Source organism: Passer domesticus, chromosome 11 (genome assembly GCF_036417665.1).
Source record: "Passer domesticus isolate bPasDom1 chromosome 11, bPasDom1.hap1, whole genome shotgun sequence".
NCBI lineage: Eukaryota > Metazoa > Chordata > Aves > Passeriformes > Passeridae > Passer > Passer domesticus.
This window is the reverse complement of record NC_087484.1, coordinates 12,213,550-12,226,967: the sequence shown is the minus strand read 5'-3', so window position 1 is coordinate 12,226,967 and position 13,418 is coordinate 12,213,550. Positions and strand designations below refer to the sequence as shown.

At 52.9% G+C, this 13,418-nt stretch overlaps 1 long non-coding RNA gene across 2 annotated transcripts in view; it reads right to left on the bottom strand.

The window, feature by feature from the left end:
* The window catches only part of LOC135278875 (uncharacterized), a 30,770-nt gene extending 28,599 nt beyond the window's left edge, over positions 1 to 2,171 (bottom strand). For both annotated transcript variants that reach the window (XR_010346260.1, XR_010346261.1), the window contains exon 1: positions 1,953 to 2,171. This is a non-coding gene — a long non-coding RNA (uncharacterized LOC135278875). The remainder of the gene's footprint in view (positions 1 to 1,952) is intronic.
* Between the last annotated feature and the right edge of the window lie 11,247 nt (positions 2,172 to 13,418).

Genomic DNA, 13,418 nt, shown 5'->3' with positions numbered 1-13,418 from the left:
CTGAAATGCAGAGTGCAGAGAAATCACAATGATCTAGAGATTTTTATTAAAAGGCTTAAAAAAGGGAACACTCACTAGTGTGTGCTGCCAAAGGGGTGAGCTCCCACCCCAGTTCCAGCAATCAAACAGACCCCAGCCCAGAGCCCTCCCCACAGCTCCTCACTTGTGTCCTCCCAGCAAACCTCCACCCACGGAGCTGCCCTGGTCCAGCCAATTCCCAGGGCACTGTCAGTCCATGCCCCAGCCAGTCCCAGCACACAGCTGGGCACCACTGTCCCGCTTCCTGGGACAAGAGGGAAGCCTCTTGCTTCCTCAGGCAAGGCAGGCTCCTGGCAAAGCATCAGGAGCAGGGGAAATTCAGAGTAACAGGGATGTGAGGAAACCTCTTACACAGCAGAGCCGCAGGCAGCTCCAGACCACAGGGACAGCTTGCAGCAGCAGCCAAGCAGCTCTGTGCTGCACAGCCCAGGGAAAGCTGAACCCAGACAAAGGAAAACAGACTTGCTGGTAGCACAGGACAATCCACACTGCCTCTTCCAGCTCATGGGGGAGGGAGCCCTGAGGAGCTGCACAGCCCAGGGCCAGATGGAGAGGTGGAGCAGTGGGGAGTGAGTTAATCAGTAAATAACACCAGGATTTTTGGCCCTGCAAATGAGTGAGAGCAAGGAAAAAAGTGAGGCTGTGCCACACTAATGCTGGGGCAGACCTAGAAATCTTCCAAGCCCCTGAGAAGGAAGCATTCAAAATTACTTTTTCTCTAAAACAACAGTGGTATGTGTAGGAAACAGCACAGGCTGTTAAGCAAGGAGATGATCTCAGTGGAGGCAGAAGGAAAGGCCTGTAGTTCAGCTTGCTAGACCAGGGAAGGCCAAACAGCAGCTGCTCTGGACAGCTAGAAGCCAGAACACTGAATCACAAGTCAAACATCAAAGATGTCCAGCAGAAGCATGAACTTGCATCCCATCAGAGGGCTAGGGAAACACCATTCCAGGCCAAACACAGGTACATTCAGCTTGAAAGTCAAGATCATGGTGCATGAGTGTCTTCCAACAAAAAGCTTGCATTATCCTGAAGTTCCCAGGAGCTGGGGCTCCATGGCTGGGGATTGGTACCTCCCATGGCTGGGGATTGGTACCTCCCATGGCTGGATTGTTTTGCAGCTCCCTAACCCCTCTGCTTCCCCAGCAGGGCTGGAGCAGAGCTGTCACAGAGGCAGCCCCAGCACAGGGACTGAGGAGGCACAGGGCACCACAGGGCAGGGCAGGGCAGGATGAGCCCCTGCTGGCCCAGGGAGGGCAGAAGAGGCTCAGGGAATGGGACAACCCTGGCACTAGAGCACAGCTCTGCCCACAGGCTGCAGCTGCACATTCCACAAATGCAATACACAGTGTGGGTGCTGCATGCCCTGTGCTGAGCTCCCTGGGACACAGGGGCTCCAGCAGCTCTGCTGGGACAGGCAGCCCTGTCCTGGAAAGGGGCTGAGCCCAGCAGCCTCACAAAGCTTTCAGGATGAGGACAGAGCAGGCAGAAAGGCAGACATGCACAATCTCCCAACTCATGGCTTGGTTTAGGAGACCCTGAGGAAGCAGGTAACACTCACAGCATGAAACAGCCAAACCCCTCCATAAGTACAGAGCAGGGAAGATATTTTCTAGAGAGTCAGAGAGCTCATTTCAGAGTTCTTGCAACATCAGAGAACAGCCCAAAATCCGCTGAAGTTGAGAGCAAGACTGGGGTTTAATTGCCTTCTACCATCACCCAGACACAACAAGAGGTGATAAATCAAATAACAAGGTCTAAAATTAATTTGCTCATGCAGGAGATCTGTATAAATACTGTTTGAAGGACAACCTTACCCAGGTTGCCACAAAGCACTGGTTCTGGGGGCAGAGAGCTTTTACCACACATCCACACCCCAGTTGTTGCAGAGTTCTGCCCCCCATGGTACTTACAGCATGGCATGATGCTGCTGTCAACCACCACACGGGCACACAGACAGCAAACCAGGAGTCCAGATGAAACCCCACCAACCTCATACCCTCACTTATGAAAAAGCAGATGAGGGCAGAAGTGATTATATATTAACAGGAACCTGACAAGCTGGGAGTGAGGGCAGCTGCTTAGGGTGATGCTGCCACAGGAACAAATTGATATCAGCTGGCCACAGTTAAAGCTTGGGCTGCACTTTTTTCCTAAAGCAAGGATTCTATCTATCAGAACAGAGGGTGTCTGCAGCAGCTTCCACATAAGAAGAGTGCAGTTCCCCTGTTTATGGGTGATTACATCATTTGGTTGCTTGAGATAATAACTATCAGATTTGAAGATCCATGAATTTCCTCCTGACCTATTTTCTGTGCTCCGAGGAGAGGATGATTTTGCCTTCTCTTTCAGAACTGCAAAATTCAGAGAACACCTGTAAAGAGACCAAAACAACCTCTCCATCTGCAAAGTCACTTGTGCTGGCTCCTGGACTGGAACAAGGGTTGTGCAAAAATGCTGCAGAGAGTCCTGAGCAGCACCTGGCAGGTGCCAGGTACACAGGAAGGGAGAGCTCCATCCTTCCCGTGGTTTCTGCACATGGAAATCATAAAAGCCCCATGCTAAGAGTGAATAATTTATTACTGATGCTGCAAAGCCCTAGACAAAACAGATGAAATCAGCTGGCAGTGGACAAGGCCACCAAACATCTGCTTGTACCCATGTGGTGTGTGGAAACAGGGCTGGGTGTTCCAGCATCTTAATGCTGTGAAACTAGAGCAAAACCACATGTGAACAGTTAAAAGGTGCTTTTATCTTATGGAGAAATTTAAATGTATCCATGGCTCTTGTTGTGTACAGGAGGAATCTCTAAGTCCCAAGAAATTAAGGAAAACACGCTTGAATGAAAGAGCCATTTTGGTTTTAATTTTTAGATTGCAAGTTTAACTGAGAGATAAGTGCTGACCTTCTGTGCACTCTGCATCTCTCTGTGCCTGCTGGATCTGACAATGAGCCTGATGCTTTATCTCACACTCATAGACAGTCATGGCCAAGGCAAACTTGGGGTGCTGCTGCCACCGGGCTGAACCGGGTGGTCAGGAGGGGGGAAAGTTCCCTGGTGAGATCTCTGCCCAAAACAGATTGCATCTTCTCCCTGCCCAGACAGATACAGGCACTGCCTTCCTCAGGGTTTAGATATGATCAGGCAGCAAATTATTTTTATTCCACCAAAATAAAGCCTTTTTCCTTGAAGCTATTGCAAGGGTGGCTGCGATCAAAGGTGGCTGGGAGTGCTGCTGGTGGGAACAGCCATCAGCAGTTCGTGTGACCCAGGGGTGGTGCAGAGCAGGGAGAAGATGAAGAAGGTCCCTCAGCACCTCCTGTGGTCCATTGTTCAGGACTTCAAAGAGCCCAGGATCTGTAGCCACTGCCAACAGCTGTTATCTTCCAGCAACAGTAATTAGGAACTGAAGGAGACTCTGAGACAGTGACTATAAAAAGCCAATAAAGCTACACCTTCTCTGCTTCATTTACTTCATTACTTCTGTTTTCATTATATCCACCCCTCTAGGATGTGGCTTTTAATCCTCCAAGCTGATCTATCCCTATGAATATTCACTGTCGATGATACACATATTGCTGCTGTCTGAATATCCTGAAGCTGCTATCAGTCATGCATTAATCTGACATGCAGCTCCTTGGGCTTCATCTAAATTGCAAGTACAAAATGAGCAAAATGTAAATAACTGGGAGAAGAAGATGCTAAAGTCAGTAAAAGATTATTTATGATTTTCCAGTTCAGCTTCATTTTAATTTTGCTATGCTGGATTTTGGAGCATTTGTTTAAAGTCCACATATAACTTATGCAAGAATCTATAAATTTCACACATATGTTGAGCAAAGGGATGTGGAAACAGTGAGTCAGACTGGCAGTGTGTGTGCCATGGGGAGGGTAAATGTCCAGGGGAGCTTGCAAACATGACCCCAGCATCTCCTCCCCACATCTACTGACACTTGGTTCAATGAATTCCTAATTAAGGGGTTGTATTTGAAGTAGTCAGCAGGTATTATTTTCTCTTGATACTATGAATCATTTTCTGTATCCTTGTAAAATTTTCATTGCCTCTCTGACATGCAACACACAACAACTTAAATACGAATTTTGTTAAATTTTATTTTTTCCTCACTTGTTGTGGTGAACATATTTCTGCTAGCTTCCTCTGATGCCCCCAAACCTCGTTTGACACGAGGCAGAGGATAACCACTCCCTGCTGGTCACAGCACTCAGGCTTTAGCAGACTTCACTGATTTTGTAGCCTGTAGAAGTGCCCAAATCCCATCTGCAGTGTGTGGCTGTGCCGTGGCCCAAAGCCCAGCGTGCAGGGCGCTGGTGGCACACACAGCTGCAGGGACCTGCTGATGGCTCTGCAGGAGCACCTGGCGTGGCACTCCCAGCCCTGTCCCTTCCTTGCACGGGCCAGCTCCAGCCTGGAGCTGCTCCTGGGGCTGGCAGTGCAGCGACAGCGACCCGAGGCAGGAATTCCTCCCTGGGCTGCAGCTTGGGCATTTTGGGCTCTCCTGAGCTCCCTGCTCGCATTCCTGACACCTTCACCAAGGCTTCTGCACCATCCAAGATTGTTCCCAACCTCCAGAAATGCTGATAATGCCCCACTTGCTACTCAAAGGCTTACAGAGCCTTGCAGCAGCTGTGGCAGCTGTCTTTTGTGTAGAACAAATGTTATTTTGTTTGTACTAGAAATAGGTTGGAAGAGCTGTCAATGAACAGCTTTGGAAACACATCCCAAAACAATCTGAAGGATCTCAGGGTGCATATCCACTCTGGGCACCACCAGTGTCCTGCCTGGGAGCCCACTGGCTCCAGCACCATGTGCCCAGCAAGGTGCCCAGGCTGAGAACCAGAGGCTGCTCCCGGGAGCAGGGACATCGCTCATCGCTGTTTTACACTTTTATCACTTTGTTCGTATCTCTTCCTCTACCATGAGAGGGGCGAGAGCACTTGTGTCGTCAGCTGGTGGGGAGAAACACGAGCTGTGCTCACGCTGCCACGGCCCCGCCGGGGCTGAATCACCGTCACCTCTTCAAACAGGTTTGAGCGGGCTGTGGGTGCCCACAAGGAGAAACGAACCGTGTCCCTGTGCGGCACAGCTCCCACAGCCCGCTCAGGAGGACAGACCCGAGGGGATGCCAGCCCCGGGTGCGCCCCGCGAGCCCGGGTGCTCCCCGAGCCCAGCCTCGCCCTCCATCCCGGACATCCACCCGCCCCAGGGCCCGAGAGCCGGCACCTCCCTGCCGCCAGTCTGTGAAGCCAGGGCTGGGCCTTCCAGAAAGCTCAAAACAGCCTGGAAGCCTCTCCAGGAGAGGGTACCGTGCGCGCCTGCCGCAGCGAGGCCTCTCCGGTGCTCACCCCCAGGGAAAGGGGAAAGGAAAGCTGCCGGGCCGGTGGCGGAGGGACGGCGTGCCACCAAGATTAGACACAAAATGTGTTGTACAGGAGGGCTGAAACCAGTCTGAGGGCAATGAATTTTATAGCGTGCTGCCTCTTGGAACAAGAGGCAATTAGAGGGCAAATCCTCCCTCCTGTGGCTTTGTCGTTGTCAAGGGAGCCCCGAGACCGAGCTGCTGCAGGGACTGTGTGGGCACCTGCTCGCCCCCAGGGCTCAGGTGAGCAAAAGCAGCGCTTGGCACAGGGTGAGGAGGGTGCAGCCCTCTCTGCCCTGTGCTGGGGGGCAGCAGCACCTCCTCTCCTGCCGGCCCCAGTGGCACTCTGCCTGGGAACCCCTAAACACCAGCCCAAGGGCACTTCATCACTCTGAGTGCATCACTGGGGCTGAGGAACTCACTGGCTTAACTCTTCATGTCTGTGTCTCTCCTGTATTGCTGCTTGCCTGCCCATCCCCAGAGCTGCTCCTCCCAGGTTTCCTCACCTCCATCTCCACCAGCACAGCCCTGCAGCCCGTGCTGTGCCTTGTGGCCCACAGGAGAGTCAGCAAATGGCCTTTCCTGAGCACACAGGGCTGCTGCACACAGGTGCTATAAGCTGCTGTGGGATAACTATTGGTTGAGGCAATTATCTCACTGCTAACAAAAATGATCAGGCAATTAGGCTTTAAGACACATTGGAGATACTAGCAGTGATTATAATTGTCAGACAAATATTTTCTGGCAATAAATAACACATGAACACAGATTTTTGAGCCTGGGGAAAAAGAAGGTATTTTTTTTCCCCTACAAGCCTCCCCTCTGCAAAGGCAGTCTGTAAATCCCATGTACATGTGTTTGCTGGGAAGGAGAATCTCTTCAGCTTGCACCCCTGTGTAGGTTCCTCTGTGTACCATCCTATGTTTAATCGTGCCATTTGTGCCCAGATATCACCTGTGTTTTCATACAAACCATGGAGTATAAGGCACAGGGATTCCAGGTGCTGCTGAGGAGCAGAGAGGGTTCTGCAGGCAACATTTCCATTACAAACTGACTATTCCATGGCTCGTGCCAAGTGCTGTGTGTCAGACCAGCCAGTGCAGAAGGGTGCAGGACCCAGCTGTCAAAACCAGGACACCCCAGGGTGCCAGGGCAGAGAGCAGCATCCCCAGCTGCTCCCCCAGCAGAGCCAGGGGCTGGCCCAGGGCTGCTGTGAGGGCAGGGCTCCAGGTGCTGCACCCAGGCAGGTTACCTGTGATCACTCCTGTGGGGAAACACAGAGGGTCTAGGAGCTCCCTGAATGCCTCTAAGGTGAGTAAATATGATGAGCTTTGCACCTCACTCTGCACAGCACAGCTGCTGCTGCAGGGAAAAGCTCAGTGGCAAGGACTCTGCCAGGCAAGAAAGGATTCCCACTGCAGGATGGCAGGTGTCACTGGAAAAATCCACAGCATGGTCCAGCTAACGTGCCATGAGCTGCAGAGCAGTCCTGCTCCCTCTCTGAGTGTTTTCTGAGGGGAAAAGGTTCCCCCAGAGCAGGGGGGACCTCTCCATGGCATTGCCAGCTTCACTGCAGTGCTCCATCAGGAATAGCATGTTTGTGAGGCCACCTGCCCCCGCTCCCATGGGGATTAATGGCACCCACACAGGCTGGTGAATCACCCAGCCCAGGAGAAGTGGTTCTGCAGTAATTGCCTTCCCCTTGCACAGTGCTGACTGCAAATAGCACTGACAGCCTTCACCGAGAGGAGCCCCAGAGTGTCAGAGCTAGAAAATGGTGTTCGTGCTCCTCCTGACCCTGGGCAGCCTGAGTTGCTCTGGGTAGCCAATTTTATACCAATAAATAATGGTATAATTGATTAGATATATTAGAGACACACTGATAAGTGAGCACAAATGACAGGGCTGCTGTTATACCAGAGGCTTGTGTTGATGCCGTGAACTGAGGCTGAAGCTGGGCACATGGTGCTGGAGCCAGTGGGTTCCCAGGCAGGACACTGGTGGTGCCCAGGGTGGATATGCACCCTGAGATCCTTCAGATTGTTTTGGGATGTGTTTCCAAAACTGTTCCTTGACAGCTCTTCCAACCTATTTCTAGTACAAACAAAATAACATTTGTTCTACACAAAAGACAGCTGCCACAGCTGCTGCAAGGCTCTGTAAGCCTTTGAGTAGCAAGTGGGGCATTATCAGCATTTCTGGAGGTTGGGAACAGTCTTGGATGGTGCAGAAGCCTTGGTGAAGGTGTCAGGAATGCAAGCAGGGAGCTCAGGAGAGCCCAAAATGCCCAAGCTGCAGCCCAGGGAGGAGGATCACAGCAGGGTGAGGGGCAGAGGAAGGACAAGGAGGGTTACAAATCAGAGGAGGAGGGATGTCTGGGGTCCTGCAGTCACTGCCAGCTGCAGAGCTGGAAGGGCAAACACTGTGGGGCCCAGACACAGTCACACCTAAGCAAAGTTCAGGTGAGAGCCTGTCTGGAGCAGCTGTGTCTGGAAGCAGCAGGATCCATCACAGCCCTGAGAGAGTGGTGCTCAAACACGTGCCTGCCATGGTTTAGGAGATGGGGACCAGAGGACATGGCTGATGGCAGTGCCTGCTCCCAGCAGCTGGGCTGTGGTCCCCACCTTGGTGCAGCTCTGTGCCTCCCCACACAGCACAGCAATAAAAGGCAGCAGTCAGTTTATGTCTCACTGATAAGAAATTCCCCCCTGAAGTGCTCCTTGACTGCAGCCCAGTCAGGCTTCCCCTCACCTCCCAGATGTTGTGTGACCTCTGGAACAACATCATGCACCAAAAATGCTGCTGCTGTTCCCATCTGCCAGGGAAAGGTTCTCCAATCTGTCACCTGTCCATGTCCCCCAGCTGCAACACTCAGTTTAATTAAAAACCCACCTCTCCTTGCAAACCAGGCACATCAGGAACTCCTGCAGGCAGAGAGGAGCAAGTTGGGCAGGTCTCTGTGCTCCCAGGAAAGATAAGAAGCTCTGATTGCCTCAGGGATAGGAAAGGGAGCAGGGCAGGCACCAAGTCCAGGTCCACAGGAGCAGATCCCCCTTCTCTGAGGATCTCTGGGAAGTGCAGCCTCCCCATCACCCATCTCTGGGGTCACATATCCCCAAAAATATTAAAGAGCTCCAGAATAACACATGGCACTCTTAGTTGCTTCCCCTGAGCCTGCTCAGCACTCAGACAAACCTCTCTCCAAGAGTTAAGGGCTGCAGATCTGCTCCCTGGGGCCAGGAGCTGATGCTGCCAGCTGATCCCAGGAGCTTCGAGGAGGGAAAAGCCACCAAACCCTCTGTGACTCACACCAAAACCATGTGTCTGCATTTCCAGCCAGGCCTGTAATCAGGCTGCAAAAGGGCTGGTCCTGAAAGGCCAGGAGGGTGACAGATCTGCCTGTCAGAGGGGTCCCAGCCCCTGCAGGGGGACCCTCAGGCTGGGAGGAGCATCTCCAAACAGCCAGGCCTGCATTTCCCTCTGCACGCTCAGGGACTGCTGCAGACACTTCAGGAGGTGCTGCCACTGGCAGCACTCACACTTCCTCCAAAATGATGTCTTTTAAGGAATGTGATGTTGTAAAAACTCTGCTGCGGGGCTGCGACGTGCACCGGTGCAGTTACAGCTGAAGGCACATCCCCCACCTGGTTACCAGCTGGTTAAAATCCAGCTCTGCCTCTGTGCTGCCAGAAATCCTCCAAAACAGTGACTGAGCCAGAGCAAAATCCCCGCCTGCCCTCTGCTCACCACTGCAGTGCCTCAGAAGCTCCCAGGTGCCCCCCACTGCTCGAGGGATCAAAGCTGCCAGCCCGGCTCAAAGCACTGCTGAGAGTGGAGCCTAAAGAATGTTTCAGCCAAGCCCTAAAAAAATTTCATCTGATTTTATACTCACTGCAGTCTAACAGAGATCCACGGGGCACTGGGCAATTCCTGGTGGATTCCCTTTCTATCTGCTGTGTCAAACCACAATGAATCCTGTCAAAAAGCACATTTAAAAGATCCCAGCAATCCTGGCAGTCCCATCTGCAAGGCTGGGAGGGAGGCAGTGCCAGAGTGGTGCTTTCCAGGAGCAGGAGCTCAGCCTGGTGGGCATCCTCTGGAGATGCCAGGCTGTATCCTGTGTCCTGCCTCCTCAGAGATCTGGCTATCAGCTGGGCTGGGAATTCTGGTGCATTTTTTCCATTTCTGGGATAGAGTTAGCATGCCTGGATGTTTTGTGGTAAAGAATTACACAAGAGGGGGAACAGCAGCCAGAAGATGCAGTTCTCCAGGGCCCCAACATTTCCTTGGAAGACGCCTGATGTTACTCTCAGACACCAGGACATTTGCCCACTCCTGGCTCCCCAGTGTGACCTGTGTAGGTGCCAGGCCACACCCCTGAGCCCAGCCTAGGGCCACCTACAGCCCCATTTGCTCCCAAGGAGCAGCAGCAGCAGCAAAATCTCCATTCCAGGGAGGGAGAGCAGCAAAGCAAAGCCCCAGGGCTGCTGGGCAGAGCTGTGTGTAAGAGGGCACCCAGAGCCAGGTCAGCTCCTGCACACAGACCTTGGGGCCATGTGAGAAGCTCTGGCATGGGCCTTTGCTGGGACAGAGCTGGTGACCCTCAGTGCCATGTGGGACACGTGGCATTTGGATAAGGATGCATGTCCTGGGAGGGCATCACAGCCCAGACACTGCCACGTGAGCCCTGCTGTTTAGCACTGCTTGAGAGTGGCCACATCTAGAGGAAACCCCTAAAAATTCATGTTGCTCCTGCTTCACGCTCCACTTTGAGGAATTTCTGATAGATTTTGGCCTGGGTTTCCATTGTGGTGCAAACCAGGGCACAACTGCAGCGGGTCACAGAATCACAAAGTCACAAAGGCATCTGTGTGTAGGATGCAGCCACGGGGGAGAGGCTGGGAGTGGGGATTGTGGCCCAGGCTCTGGGTCAGCAGCCAGGGCCACAAAGAGCCTTTCAGGGTGGTGCCTGGGGCTCAGCCCTGTGGTGTGGTACCAGCCTGTGCCTGCCCAGCAGCACCAGTGCACAGCTTGGCTCTGTGTGTCCTTTGTGCCAGCCCTGAATCGTCTCTGGAGGATGTGTCACCCCTTGTTCTCATCTGACAGGAATGAAAGGGAATTTTCAGGGCCTGGGGATGATTGGTCACCTCCACCCAGCACTCAGGACACCCAGCTGGGCCACAGCACCGATGGGAGGTGGCTGGAAGGACTCCAGGGGGTTCAGGTCAGGGCCAGCATCTTGGGGACAGCCTGTCCTCCCAACCACCACCCCCCAGGCCCTCCAGTGGCAGCCAGAGCAGAACACACACCCAGCCTATGATAACCTCCTCAGCTGTCCCCCACTGGCACCCCTGCCACATCCCTGTGTGCCCATCTCATCCTGCAGCATCCCCTGCTGCCCCACGGAACAGCCACCACACCTCCTGACAGCACCAGGTCTGCACAGGAAACCTGCTTTTAGAAATAACAGCAGAAAATAAAACTGCCAACTTTTTCAAAGCCTGGGAGCCTCTTGCTGCCCTTCCACCCTAACTCACCCTGCCAAGCCACTCGCTCATTAGTGCCTGCAACACAGCTGGAAGTGCATTGATCTTGCTGAGAAGTAGCCCAAGGGATCTCCCAGGAGCTGAGAAACAAGGAAAGAGTTCAGAAGGACTCAAAGGATGAGAAGGAAGGGTTGCATCCCTAGGAATGCTGTCCAGGCAGTATCAATCCAAGCAGGGCTGGGCTGGGTTGTGCTGGGATTTGGCCCCCTCTCTCCTGTGCAGAACCCATGTTTCCAGTGGTGTTCCTTGTGGGAAGTGCTGCTCCAAGCAGGTGAGCTCCTTGCTGAGGGACTCAGTGCTACAAGGAAACTCCTGATAACAACACAGAGAGGTAGGGCTGTCCCAAAACATCAGCAAAGGAAATGCAAATCCCTGTCTCCACGGGGTGGAAGGTGATTCCCTCCTCTGCAAAGACTTCTGCCAAGCACAGCTGATCCCACAGAGCAGGCTCAGAGAAGCAAGGAGCATCCAGAGGAGCTTCAGGGAAAGCACTGCCAGCCAGAGGAAAGCAGCTCCCTCTGCTCCTGCTGATCCAGCACCCTCTGCTGTGTGCCAGCACCCAGCCAGAGGCACATCCACTACAGCCACAGCCCCAGGGGGACAGCAGGGACCTCTCCACAGGGAGAAGCAGCAGGAGGGTCAAGGAGCAGAGGCAGGACAAAGAGGGAGGTGCTGAGCTCCTGGTGCCCCTGGGACCATTGCCAAGCACAGCAGGCTGGGTGTGAGCAGTGCCAGCGTGCCAAGGAGCATCCCATCAGAGCAGATCACCCCTTGTCCCAGAGCGCTGCTCCTGCCCTGAGCACCATCATGGGCTCTGTCCTTTGGAGAAGGGGTCAGGCAGGCATTGTAGGGATGAGCCAGCCCAGTGGGGCTGAAGACCAGCATCCTCATCCCCACTCCAGATGGAATGCACAGCTGTAGGCAGGGCTGAAATGGGATCCTGAGCCATGGTCAGGGTCAGGAACCCCAGCTGGCACCAGCAAGGTCTTGATGACCCATCAGGGAGTAAGGTCTTTGGTTTTAAACTCAGTGCAAATTCAGAGGTGAGACATCAAGAATAACCCAAAGTTTTGCTTAACCAATCTATAATTTTTCTGGTCTCTCCTTCAGACCAGTCACACTTGCGGTCTCATGACAACAAATACCCCAGTTTCACTGTGTGGTAGATTGGATCCTGGTAAAGTTTCCCACAACACCTCCAAGATCTCAGACAGAGGAAGCACCAAATACTCAGCCTGTTGTCATGGATATGACAGAAAGCTCCTGTTATCTGTGTTAGTAATGCCCAGCTCTAGGTGGGCTGGCTTGGACGCTCTGGCAGCATTAAGACTCCTCTAAGGGTTGAAAAACTGGCTGCAAGTCTCTGTGGCAACATGTTATCTCACAAGATTTATGGTTCATCCTGCTCCAGGCAAAGTCAGAAATACCACCACGGTGATTGCTCCAGATATTACTGCATTTTTAGGCTACTGCTCTGACATTCACAGCAGGGGAAGAAACAAGGATGGGAACATTTACACTTTCACCCCCAGCTCCAGCAAGGAGCTTTCTGAGGGCTTTGGTGTGTGGGTACTCAGAGAAGAGGCGAGCAGGCTCTGGCTGCTTCCCAGCTTGCAACTCTGGCTGGAAAAAAAAAGCTCAAGGATGAATGCCTGCACAAGATCAGGAGGGGAATTTTAGTTTTCTATGTCCTCCTTGGACATAAAAGACTAAAGTAATGGGACTAGATTGTTGGGAAGGACAAGCCCTCTCTTCAGTGCCCCATTTGCTGATGGAGAGGTAAGCAGTGAGGGCAGCAAACACCCCAGGGATCAGCACATTGAAGCCTGTCAGACAAGCAAAGGGAGGATGGCCAAAGTCCCTGTGAGGTCTGCAGCTGTTTGGGGTGGCTGCAGGGAGGCTGCAGTTCCCAGGGCACAGGTGCTTAGCACCGCAGATCCTGAGTGGTCTGTGGGTGGGCTGACCCACTTGCTGCCTGGCTGAGAAACCAGAACCCCCCCACTTTGGAGAGCTCTGTTTGCCCAGGTCTCGTGTGGGTGGTGACACAGGTCTCCCAGGCTTTTCTGCTGAAGGTGTCCCACATCACACAAATAATTGCACAACCTTGTGCTAGGGAAGGGAGGGAGAGAGTGACTGGAGGAGGCTGTAGCCAGGTCCACTCCCTCTTCCAGTTCATTATGGTGGCAGAGCTCCAGAAAGTCAGAAACACACCTATGTGATCAGGGACAGACGCTGACAGAAAGGCATCTTCAAATAACCACAAACAAAACACTATGTTAGCAAAAATTATTTTAAGATAACAACCTACACCTTATCCACACTCCTCACCCCTGCCCTCCCCACAGACCACAGAGCTGCCTGCTGGCTGTGGAAGCAGAACAGCCTGATTTGTGGTTTTCAGGCAGCCCTGAGGTCCTGAGACCCCTTAGAAGGTAGAAAATGGTAGGCAACCAC